Source organism: Diabrotica undecimpunctata, chromosome 5, assembly GCF_040954645.1.
Source record: "Diabrotica undecimpunctata isolate CICGRU chromosome 5, icDiaUnde3, whole genome shotgun sequence".
Lineage (NCBI taxonomy): Eukaryota > Metazoa > Arthropoda > Insecta > Coleoptera > Chrysomelidae > Diabrotica > Diabrotica undecimpunctata.
The window spans coordinates 96242173-96254451 of NC_092807.1; the positions used below are offsets into that span (position 1 = coordinate 96242173).

At 33.1% G+C, this 12279-nt stretch overlaps 1 protein-coding gene across 1 annotated transcript in view; it reads left to right on the forward strand.

Annotated features, from left to right (window-relative positions):
* The first annotated feature begins 847 nt into the window (after positions 1-847).
* The window catches only part of corn (microtubule-binding protein cornetto), a 167831-nt gene continuing 156399 nt past the window's right edge, over positions 848-12279 (forward strand). Inside the window, exon 1 of the mRNA XM_072532280.1 lies at positions 848-1106. The gene's annotated coding sequence lies outside the window, so the exon portion shown is untranslated. The remainder of the gene's footprint in view (positions 1107-12279) is intronic.

The window sequence follows — 12279 nt, forward strand, 5'->3', positions numbered from 1 at the left end:
AAATTACGTGGATGTCTTTTAGGTTAAGTTTGAACGACTATGGCGCCTTAACATCGGGTTAGAATCTATGGAGAGGGCATCACGTGACTAAAAACGACCTCACTTCTACCATATTGTTAATATTGTTTTTGACACTTTTGACAGATCGTATGTTTGTTTACGTTTGTTGTTTTTCGAATATTTTTAGTTTTATAATACTTTTATAGAAACTGTAATAATATATTGTGATACTGCATAATAATGGATTCTTGTTCTCAACCTAGTTGCAGTAGCAGAAGCAATGTTAATAAAAAATCTTCAGGAATAACGTTCTACAGGTTAGTATACAAATATGTAAACAAATCTTCTGAATGATTATGATTAAATCTTCTGAATAACTAGTCATATTTTTATAGTAGTTTAATATTATATTGAGAGCCGGCCATGATCCCACCGCCATATTGGTATCATCGTTAGCCACGCCTACCTACGCCGTTTTTAATACACACGTTAATATGCTCATAGATTCTCCATAGATTTTAACTCGATGCGCCTTAATATCAGTGTCTCTATGTGTGTCTGCAGAATTAATAAAAGTCAAATTTTACCAATGCTGCAACAGACACCGTTGTCTGCTTATGCAAAATGGCGACATAATTTAAAAAATGGTCACAGTAAAAAAAATATCGACTCCATTTCTCCTAAAAATTTATAAAGATTCTGAAAATTGTAAAAACAAATAATTTAAAAATCTATTCATTTACTCAGTTTCTGGTTGGTACTATAAAAATCTTTTTGTTTCAGAGTCGCTTCGCCGAATGTTGGCAAACATCTGACAACGTCGCTTCCCACCCAACCTAAACACGGAGAGCACGAGAGATTACATCCAACTGAATCGAAATCAAACAAACCACACATTACACAGTCGCTCAAAAAATACGTGAAACTCTCGTATCGTGCAGTTTTTCATTTGTGTTAACGTTTTTTGTTGTTTTTGAAGTTCGTCGGTTATTATATTAATAAATGAAACATTATCATTGAGTGTTTCCATTGTTTTCATTGATGCCTGGGATATAAAACGTTCGTGTGTAAATAAACAAATACTAGTGTTATAAAAAGTTGTTAAGGTAAGTTTGAAGCTTTTAGAATTGTGTTTCTAATGTCGCTAAATTAGAAATAAGTAATTTTTGGAGAGGCTGTTACGTTAGTCGTAAAGGGGGTTGGTCCCTTCTTATAGGTTATGTTAAATTAAAATAGGAAAAAGTATGAACTGTTTTTATAATTTTTGATATTTCTGTCGTTTTATTCTTGTACTATCTTGGGGGACATAAAATATATTTTATAATAGTAAAGCAAACAAAATAAACCTTGTATTAAAATAATAACCCACTTAGGCGTTCTAACAAAATCGGTTTTGATATTAATATACCTCATTTAGGTACTTTTCTTCAAATTGTTATTAATGATTGATGCTATTTCTTCGCAAAAATACGTGTCAGCGTAACGTGTGTTAAAATAGAAAAATATCCAAATTCAAAAATAATTAGTGTTCAATGTTTAATTATCATCTGCAGGTGATTATCTTTAACCACATTTACTTTTTAATGGACTATAAATTGGTCTTCAAAATTACAAGAAAACAAAATTACAACAAGTTAGATATCCATTCAATAACTTTAAAATAAATTAGCTATGCGTTTGCATACATATTTTCCTCTTTTTTTTTTCGTGAATGTTGTTCAGTATCTTGTGGAAGTGGAAATAATATAAACAAGCGAAATTTAGTTTTTGAATCGGGAGCCGCTGTCAAAATGTGATATCAAAATACACAAAAAATATCTCCTCTGATATTTATATTTTATTGCTATCAAATATAAAATCGCTTATAAAGCGGCACTTTAATTCATAGAAGTGTCACTTTACTATGTATTTGATACAATATTATCAATATTATACTCGGTTCGCTGATGCTAGTCCCAACTGTATTAGTAATTATTTTTTACTACGTTAGTTAAAGTTTGGCCGACTGGAAATTACGATACAACCAAGCATAATTAATATTTAAACAAAAAAATATTCAAATGCAGTTTATTAACAAAATAAAACTGCATCAAATAAAACAAAAATTTATTTTTGGAATTTTATGGTCGTTTATACATTAGTCTTTACAAATGGAGAGTTTTCAATGAAAATTAATGAATATACATTCCCATTTTTTAGATTGCTCTTCTTTTTTTTTTCAATGCACTAACTGAAGGAAGTGTGCAACACTAAGTGTATTTGAGCTATTAATATTAATAACTGAGAGGTAGGAATTTTTGTGTTGTATGTTTCCGACAATGAATCTATCAAAATATTTCCAACCTGAGCGAACTGACTATAAAATAAAACAGAAAATTCGGGTAATTCGGATATTTCAGTTGAAAATACATTTTATTTTGATATTTCGATTTCCACTTCGGAAATTTGGTCCTGGTTTAATGGTTACTTTCTGTTAAAGTCAGTAATTAATATTAAAAGCCACAAGAAAATAGCTTTTCCATATATTCAGTTATCCATGCCTTTTAAGTGTCTGAAAATTAGCTCCATTCTGACGGTAAGATATGTCCTCCTCAAACGATCGTCAGTGCAACAAATGGTCAAGCAAGCAAGCAATTTAATTAAACCCAGCCTGTGAGACATGTTCACCCCTAAGAATTACGTTCAGGGATAAGAATTCATTGGAGCGACGTGTATTAGCTCAAGAAAAAACAAACAAATGCTGTTCACGTGAGGGTTCTGGGTAATAGAACCCCAACATGGTTTCTTAACCGAATTCAAAACTCAGGACAGCGCATTGTCGCTATAATCCTGTTATCTTACTGTGGCTTATCCGCGAATTAAAATTGCTTACTTGGGCCTCAAATCTCCGCTCTGAGCCAGGCTCAGTTCGGGCGACTTGGTCCTCAAGGGGTTGGGCCCTACGTGCCCGGGTTTTTGGGGTTTTTTGTTAGTTTTTTTTTGTTGGCTTGCGCCGGTTTTTGTTAGCGTTTTTTAATTTTTTTTGGTGGCCGGGGCCGTTTTTTGTGTGTTTTTTGATTTTTTTTCTAGGATGCCTGAAACAAAAAGTCATAATTAATACAATATCTATATTATAACATTGAAAAAGTAAAGTTCTTGTAACCTTCTGGCTAAGGTCTAGTGTTAGGGTTTCCAGGTCGCGCAAGCGCGCCTAACATGACTTAACGCCTACTTTCATAGCCGGGACCGACGGCTTTACGTGCCCTCCGAAGAACGGTGGCAGCTCAGTTAAATTAGAAATTGAAAATTTTGTCGGTGCCGGGGTTCAAACCCGGGCCCTCCAGCTTGTTAAGCCCGTAACATAGCCACTGAGCTACGGCTGCCACATTTGGCTTTCTGTCATTTCTCAGTATTCTCTGAAGCCTCCAAATATTTTGCATATTTTGTCCTTGTTCCTCCATGTCTTTTATGTGGTTTTCCCAGCTTTCACTACGGTGTTGTTGTAGTGCTGTTTTGACCTCTCTGTTTAACCTATTTGCTCTATTTTTGTCCGCCTGGTTCCTTGTTCTTCTTGCTATCTGCTTTGCTCTGTTCTTTTCCCTTATCAAATCTTTAATTTCTTGCGGTATATCCTTAAATCTTCCCGTGTGCATTTTTACTTCCTCGTGCTGTTACTGAGTGCTTGTTGGATGATGTTTTCCAACTCTAGGACTCTGTCTTCTATTTCTCGTGGGTTATCTATCACTGGAATTATGTTTATTCCAGTGCTCACGAGTCTTTTGAAGTTCGTCCACTTAGTTTTCTTCTTAACTCTTTTGATTGTACTTTCTCTTCCCACGTTCCTAGTTCTAATATGATGGGGTTGTGGTCCGTTGTGCCTTCATTTAGTGTTTGTAATTATGTTTGTAGTCCTAGGTTTCTTGCTACTACAATGTCGATGTGTGTAGGAAGTCCGTTTCCTGGGTAGTGTGTTGGGTCTGTAGTGCCCATTGCCATAACGTCGTCATTGTTTTCCAAGTAAGTGTTTAGTAGTCTTCCATTTCTGTTCGTAGCTCTGTCGTTCCAGTTTGGGGATCTTGCATTTAGGTCTCCTATTATAATTGAGAGTTCGTCGTTTAGAAACTTATTTAAGTCGTCTTCGATCAGTACATCTTGTACATCTTGTGGTCTTACGTGGGCGGAGGTAATTCTCACTTCTCCTTGGCTCATTTGTATTCTTACTGTTGTTGCTTGCATAGTATTTAGTTGTGGTGTTAGAATTCTGATGTGACCTATGCCTTTTTTGACTAATATTGCTGTGCCACCTGATCTTGTAGTGTTATCGTTCATGTATATGTCGTAGCCCGGAAACTTGATGTTGATGTTGTTCGTGAGCTTTGTTTCCTGTATTGCCGCGACATCCATTTCATATCTATTGTCCAGTTCGTCCAGTATATTCTGGTTGGTCCTTATGTCTCCTGGGTTCCAGTAGCCTGCAACAAGTGGCCAACAATTTAACCTCTCATTTATATTTATTACCTACCTTAGGAAACGCAAACGTGCACGCAGGACAGGTAAACAGTGATGAAACTCGGCCAAACATCGAGAAAAATGATGGAAATTTCTTTATGCTTTGGTATGCTTTGCTTAATTAATTTACTTATTCAATCAGTAAAGGAAAACAGCTGAAAAATCTTATAAAGGTTTTTGAAGGTTCTGAAAGGTATACGAGGGAAAGCTGATGACAAGACGTGTTTTTTTAAACAATCGTAAAATGTGAAAAAATTCGTTTTTTGCATATAAAACGTTTCTTATACATTTTAGAGAAAAATGGTTCAAATAAAAGTTGTTCTTAAAAAGTTGTGAGATTCTAAATTAAAATACATAATGACCGAGATACTTGCAAAAACCCATATTTTGGTAATTTATCAGTATTTTGAGTAATTTATAAATGTTAATATCTTTGTTTTTTGCACACATGTAATTCGCTTGAGTTCCTCGAGCCCCTCACTATGGTGGTATTTGGGAAAGTGCTATAAAGAGCGCAAAGCATCATATGCGTAGGCTCCTGGGCAATGTTAACAGACTTCAAAATCGCCCTAAATGGTTTCTCCCGCATAAAAACCTAGAACCCAACGATCTCGTCTTGTTGATTGAAGACCACACTCCTATTTATTGGGTATTAGCAAGAGTGATTGAGGTCTTTCGCGGAAAAGATGCACAATGATCTCATCTAGATCAACCAAATAATTTGTTAGTTATTCAATTTGTTTATCCTAGACAGCGATTATTTAAACAACTGTACTTACCCAAACAGTGATTTTAGAGGTATTTACTTAGCAGACTGCAATCGATTCTTTGAGGCTTCAATTTTAAGATGTATTAAAAAATGTTATTTTGATAAAACATTTTATTAAAATTGTTATTAAAAAACCGTTTGGAAAAATGCTGACTTTTTAGCTTGTAGACAGTTATAATAACTGTGATATTTTTTGTCACTCGCTAGTAAGTAGGCTCACTGAAAAGATGGTGGAAAACACAATCTTAAAAAAAAATAATCTATGACCAATAGGAACCAAGATGGCAATTATTCTTCATAATATCATATTTTCCTTGTTTATTAACTTTAAGAGCTGAAAGTTGAGCAGATTATAAAGCAAGAGCTAAATTTTTATAAATACCGCCTCTCCGAGCAGCGTTTTTTTTTAATTGATGCGCACTGAAAAATTTTTTATAATCTCGGTTTCTATGACACGCAGAAGCTTGTTTTTGTTTGAAGCTGAAACTGAAGCTGAAAATAGTAAGATTTGTGCGGAAAAATCGGAAAATCCCGATTAAATCTTTTTCATAAAAAGTTTATTTTAGTATTAATTTGTAAGAAATTTTTAAATTTTATTGAAAGAGTAAAAAATTTAACAAATTTAGGTACGTAAGTAATACATTTGGAATATTAATTTATAATTAATAATATATATTTATATACTTACGCAGTATAGATTTCAATATTTAAGTAAAATTAGATAACTTTTTTATTAAAAAATTAATTTATTTTTCCGGGGAAAAATTTTTTCAGCGCTCTTCAATTTGAAGTTCCATTTTAAAAAAACGGAGCTCGGAAAGTTCTCAGGTTATAACTTTTTAGATCTTCTCTATATATGCCATAAATTGGATCATAAAATCTAGATCTTTTCGTATTCACTCCGTGCGTGACTGACGTGACACCTACCGCCTTCAGCTGACTGTTTTGGACCTACCAATTTTCAGGTTAAACATATGACATATGTTTAGACATTGTTAAATACAGGCGAAATTGACAATTATTAATAATTAACTTTTTAATTATATTTTTTCATTTTATGTACAAAATAAATGTAGTATTAAAAACTGGGTTTCTCAAAATTCATCATAATATATCTTTTTAACCCCAAACGGAAAAGAAAGGGAAAAATCTAGTACTGGCAAATCGAGTTTTTTACGTGAAAGAGCATATAATTAAAAACAGTAATAGTAAAATGTATGATATAAAAGCTAAAGTCATCAGGCAGTCTGCAGTTAGCTTGAAGCCTTATAAAATATCATTTAAGGTAAATTATTTAAATATTTCCTATTTCAATTGCATAAATTGAATGCGGTTCAATGAGGTTATGTGATATTTACTTTTTCATATTAATAGCACGGATCCATCTTTTTCTTTTCTCTAATTTATATGTAATCTTTGGGAACCTATAAAAACTACACTTACTATTTTTGCTATTATTAGCACAATTAAATACGCAACATGTATTTGCACACATTTTTGATTAAATTTATGCGTAAAAAGATTCCAATTTTGTCATATTTCGCCGCTACGCACGCTGGCATCGTTTCAAGGTACCCCAAGGTACCCAATTTTCAGCTCTTAATATTAATAAACAATGGAAGTATGATTTTAAGAAAAAAAAATATCATCCTGGTTCGTATTGGCCATAGACGGTTCTTTCTTAGATTGTATTTTTTCACCGTCTTTTTGAATGTTTATAAGCTAATAACTAATAGCTTTTTCAAACGGTTTTATTAATAACAACTGATAAAATTTTGAATTTTTTTTAATATACAGGGTGCGACATTAGTGTCAGAAAGTCCAATTAACCATTTGTCGTAAGAGATACAAAAAAAATATTTAGGTAAAAGTTAGAACACAGATAGGACCATATTCTAAAAATATTTTCAAATATACAGGGCCACCCATATTGGCGGGGTGGAACAAACTTATCTTTTTTTAAATGGAACTCCTTGTATATTTTTACATTTTTGGACTCTTCTCGATGTTTTCGTTTTTTTATTATAGGGTTTGGCAGTGTTATACGAAGTAATTTAAAAGATAATTACGTTTTCTTTTATTAATTTCGTAGCAAAATTAACACCCTGTAGAATTGTAGAGATTTGATATCAAAAAGTATATTTATGTTCAAAATATTTTTAATATAGTCTACTTTTGTCTAAAATTATTAACATAGCGAAATATTTCTTTTTTATATACTGGGTGGGTCCAAACTCGGAATGAGTTTTCTTAAATGGAACACCATGTATTTTAATATTGTAATGAAATGTTATTTTATTATGTTTTATTATTTGTTAAACATTCCCTATACTTAACTGTTTTAATTTGTGAGTTATTCGTCAAGGATTTGTCATTAGCTATCCCTCATATACCTTTTAGAACCTTCAAGAACCTGTATAAAATTTTTATCATAAAAAATTATTGTGAAACAATAAATCAATTATTGTTTCACAGATCAACTGGGCTATTAAAGATTAAACCAAACCACTGAGAGAAAAAAGAAAAGATTTTTTTCGCTGTTACTTTACATATTGATTAACGCAATTTATTTTCCCTCGTTTAACAGACGTACACGCCTGTCTAGTAAAATCCCAGCAAAGAAAATAAATCGAAGACAAATGCGAATAGAATAGAATACAGATTTAAATATTTACATTACGGCAACGACCACGGCGTGGCTGACGTGCCTTTTCAGAAATGTCGACTGCGTGCTCGGAGCGACTTTTTTTCGAAATAAAAAGTCTGTTGGCATTAAAATAAGTCGTTTAAAGTTCGTGTAAAGAGAAAGCAATATTACCTTTGTTGGTGTAAAGGTAAAAGTCTTGATAATATCTATCATTTTGTTACTGCCGATTGTTCTAAACATCAAATGTTCTAAACATCATAAAACGAGTTTCTCAAATAATTCATTCCTATATTGTAAGTCCACAGTGTAGAAAATCGACATCTTACACATTATAATACTTCTTTCATTTTTATATTCTTCATTCGCTGGGGAACTGATGTGTTCTCATTTTTTTTTCTCTCAGAATTAATCATTTTCCTTTTTTTGATCTTAATTAGTTTTTATCATTTTACAATACGACCAAGTTAATTGAGTAACTGATAAAATATAGACATTTTTAGATAATACGAAAGTTTAACCTTTCGCTAGCCGCGCGTATGTGGTACGTACGGTCACCTACCCTTGTATTTATAAATTTGAGAAAGCAAGCAAGCAATTTAATTAAACCCAGCCTGTGAGACATGTTCAGCCCTAAGAATTACGTTTGGGTGTAACAATTCATTGGAGCGAGGTGTATTAACTCGAATAAAAACAGGAGTCACTCCATCGCGCTCCAATGCTCCAGACCATCTCTTTCCCTCTTATTGGACTCTGATGCGCTATAGAGGCACAACTATCAACCAAATGCTCTACATGTGGAGGTCTTGGGTAATAGAACCCCAACATGGTTTCCTAACCGAATTCAAAACTCAGGACAGCGCATTGTCACTATATTCCTGTTATATTAGTGTGGCTTATCCGCGAAACTAAAATTGCTTACTTGGGCCTCAAGTCTCCGCTCTGAGCTAGACTCAGTTCGGCGAGTTGGTGCTCAATGGGTTGGGCCTTACGTGCCCGGGTCTTTGTTAGTATTTTTTAAATTTTTTGCCAATTTTTTGTGTTTTTTAATTTTTTTTGTAGGTAGCCCTGAAACAAAAATCAAAATTAGTACAATATCTATATCATAACATTGAAAAATATATAAAAATATGAGACAATAATATGTTATATACAATAATATATTATATTATATTTAGTAATAAATAATAAGAAAAAATATGTGTGGAGGGACGAAACATCGACGACATGCAAGATACAAAACTTTTCACTGCACTTGTATATATTGCAGTTCATTTTTTAATGAATCCTCTTAAACAATATGTAAGTAGCTACATTACAAATGTAACCACTTACAAAAAAACAATTCTCGCTTTTTTTACAGTTAACCTTCTACCTGAACAATATCTCTAGTACATTAAGATCAATTAAGTGTAGTTCTCACAGAAAGGATGTGCAAGCATGGACGTCGGCCCACAAACTTTATTAAGAGACAAAAGACGTCTTTTGTCAAGAAAATTGCGAAGTACATATCCTTTCATCCGCTTTTAGGCCAAGTTCAAACAACAGTGGCTTTGTAAAAACGGACGAAAACATCGTAAATTATTGGATATTATCTAGAAGGTTGCTCCGAAATTTTTATCTGATTTTGGCGTTTTTCTCAAGTTACTAGTCAAATCTGATGAACAAATTGTGAATTAATATCTCCACTCTCATTTGCGTAGCCATTACATTTTTCTTCTCCTATGCTTATGTTTCTTTGCACGAGGAAATCATCTCTTCTCTTAGAAGACATAATAACGTAACGTAAGCACTTTAATTGTACTTTTTGCTGATTTGCGATGAAATTCCATAATAACGTCGATATAATTTCAAACAAAAAATATTAAACAAAAATAAAGAAAAATTGAAAAAAAAAATTATCTTTTTTGCCAAAAAAACATTGTTCACTATTTGACTGGCAATTTTTACTTTTTCCCTCATTCACTTCTCCCTGTCAACATTAAAATTATTTACATACTTAATTATGTAGTTATCACGTTTCGTATTGTCGACAATTCTTTTTAGTTAAAATATAATCATTTTCTTTAATTAAATTATTTTAATTAATTAAAAAACATAAACCAAAATATTTTTAACTCCATCAAACTCATCCCGATGTTACCCTAACCAATAAGTATCATTTGCAAGAAATGCGAAGAATTTATGTGACCTGTAACAAACAAAAACGAAAGAATTTTCTACTAAGAACCTCAGGTAAAAAGGTTGCAAATCTCAGTTATTAGGCCACAGAAGTCACTGTGTCAGGGCAGGGCTTAGTAAAAACAATTGAGGATAATTTACTAATAACCCTCTTACTATTAGAAATTATATTAAGGTATAAAATACAAAAATATAATGTCCCAAAAATAATACAAGGGTATGGTGAAAAATGGATGACTGATGAGACACTGAACCTAGTATAAGAACGAAGAAAAATTAGAAACAATGCTTCAAATCCAACAGAAACTGAAATCAAGATAGCAAATGTAAACAGACGCATAGAATCATCAAGTAGAAGAGACAAAAATAATTATATTAAAGAAATATGCAAACAACTACAACACGACGACCGTCAAGAATCGAGAGAACTGTTTGCCAAAGTAAAATACTTAACTAAAGAGTTCAAACCACAAACGCAGATAATTAAAGGTAACTTGGGAACGATCATCACCAATCCAGAGGACATAAGCGACATGGAAACAATATTGTGAAATGCTGTTTCATAGTGACCATGAAGACGTGAATCCAGAAGAAATAAATGACGAAAAGGAACCACATATTTTAAAATCGGAAATAGAAAACGCCATAAAAAAAATTAAAAACTGGAAAATCTCAAGGAGAAGACGGAATCACGGCGGAAGCACTTAAAGAAATGGGAGATATAGGAATTGAAGTAATGTTCAAACTGTGTAATGAAATCTGTAACACAGGACAAGGGCCAGATGATTGGTGTAAGCTCACTTTCATACCCATTTATAAGAAAGGCTCACCAACTGACTGTAATAACTACCGCACTATAGCCCTGATCTCCCACGCAAGTGAAGTTCTGCTTAACGAGAGATTAAAATCATTTCGTCGACTACTCGAAAGCGTTCGCTAATGCAAAGTGGCATAAACATAAAATGTGGGGAATATTGAGAGAAATGGGTCTCCTCGAACATCTAATATACCTACTGAAACAACTGTATATCAACAACACAGCAAACTTAAGAGTCAACAACAGATATTCCGATAATTTTAAATTGTTCAATATATACAGCGAACACATCATGCGCATTGTATTCGACGGATGGCAAGGAGGAATATCAGTCCGAGGCCGAAAAACCAGCAATCTCCGCTATGCTGACGACAATTTAGTACTAGCATCATCAACAAATGACCTTGAATACATCATGAACAGATTGGATACTATTAACTATTAGTCGTGAATATGGACTTAACATTAATGTACAGCAGACCAAGGTAATGATAATCGATCGAATAATCGAGTTATCACAAACAATGGTGGATGCGAAGAAGAGGTACTTCGACGCCTAACAATGGCCAGATCAGCAACGGTCAAACTTACTAAAATCTGTAAAGATACGGACATAACCAGGAACACGAAACTGCGCCTATTAATCTCACAGCTTTCTATCGTACCTTATTCAGTTTACTTACACGAGTTCTTGTTGTTGAACCGTATAAGGAGTACCCATAATCTAGCATTGCTCTGGTATGCGTTAAATAAAATAAATGTTTGTATTTTTGATTCAAACTGATCGATTAGTACAAATTTGCCGCTAGTTTGAACACAAACTAGTTAATGAACTAATTTAGCTAAAATTTTCCAACGATAATTCGTCGCTTTATACGCTCATACATGGACGTTCATGATGAGAAAGTTATCAAGAACATTGAGTGTAGTTAACCGTAATTTAAATAAAACGGCGCACTACTTTTTGTAATTATTACATAACTGCTCTCTGCATACAGTGCACGCTTGTTAGCTGTCTGTATTGTTTAACAAGAGATTTCAATTTGTTGTTTACTTGTTCAGACTGCAATTTGCTTTCTTGAATCTACTTTGATATCGTGATACATATTTATTCTCGTTTATTGTATAGTATTAATGTATACATAAGCGTACACTCTTTATCTATTTAGGGTCTGCTTCTTCAATTACATTTCGTTACACGTTTCTATCTTGGGTCATACCAGTATGGATCTTCTTTCCAGATATGTCGTACTGTCCCTATCTCGTTTTTTTTTGTTTCCTTATCATATACTTGAGAAAGCGTATGATAGTGTTTCTCGAGAGATTCTGTAGTGGGCACTCAATAGTCCCCGGTACATATATAAAGATTGTGAGAGACAT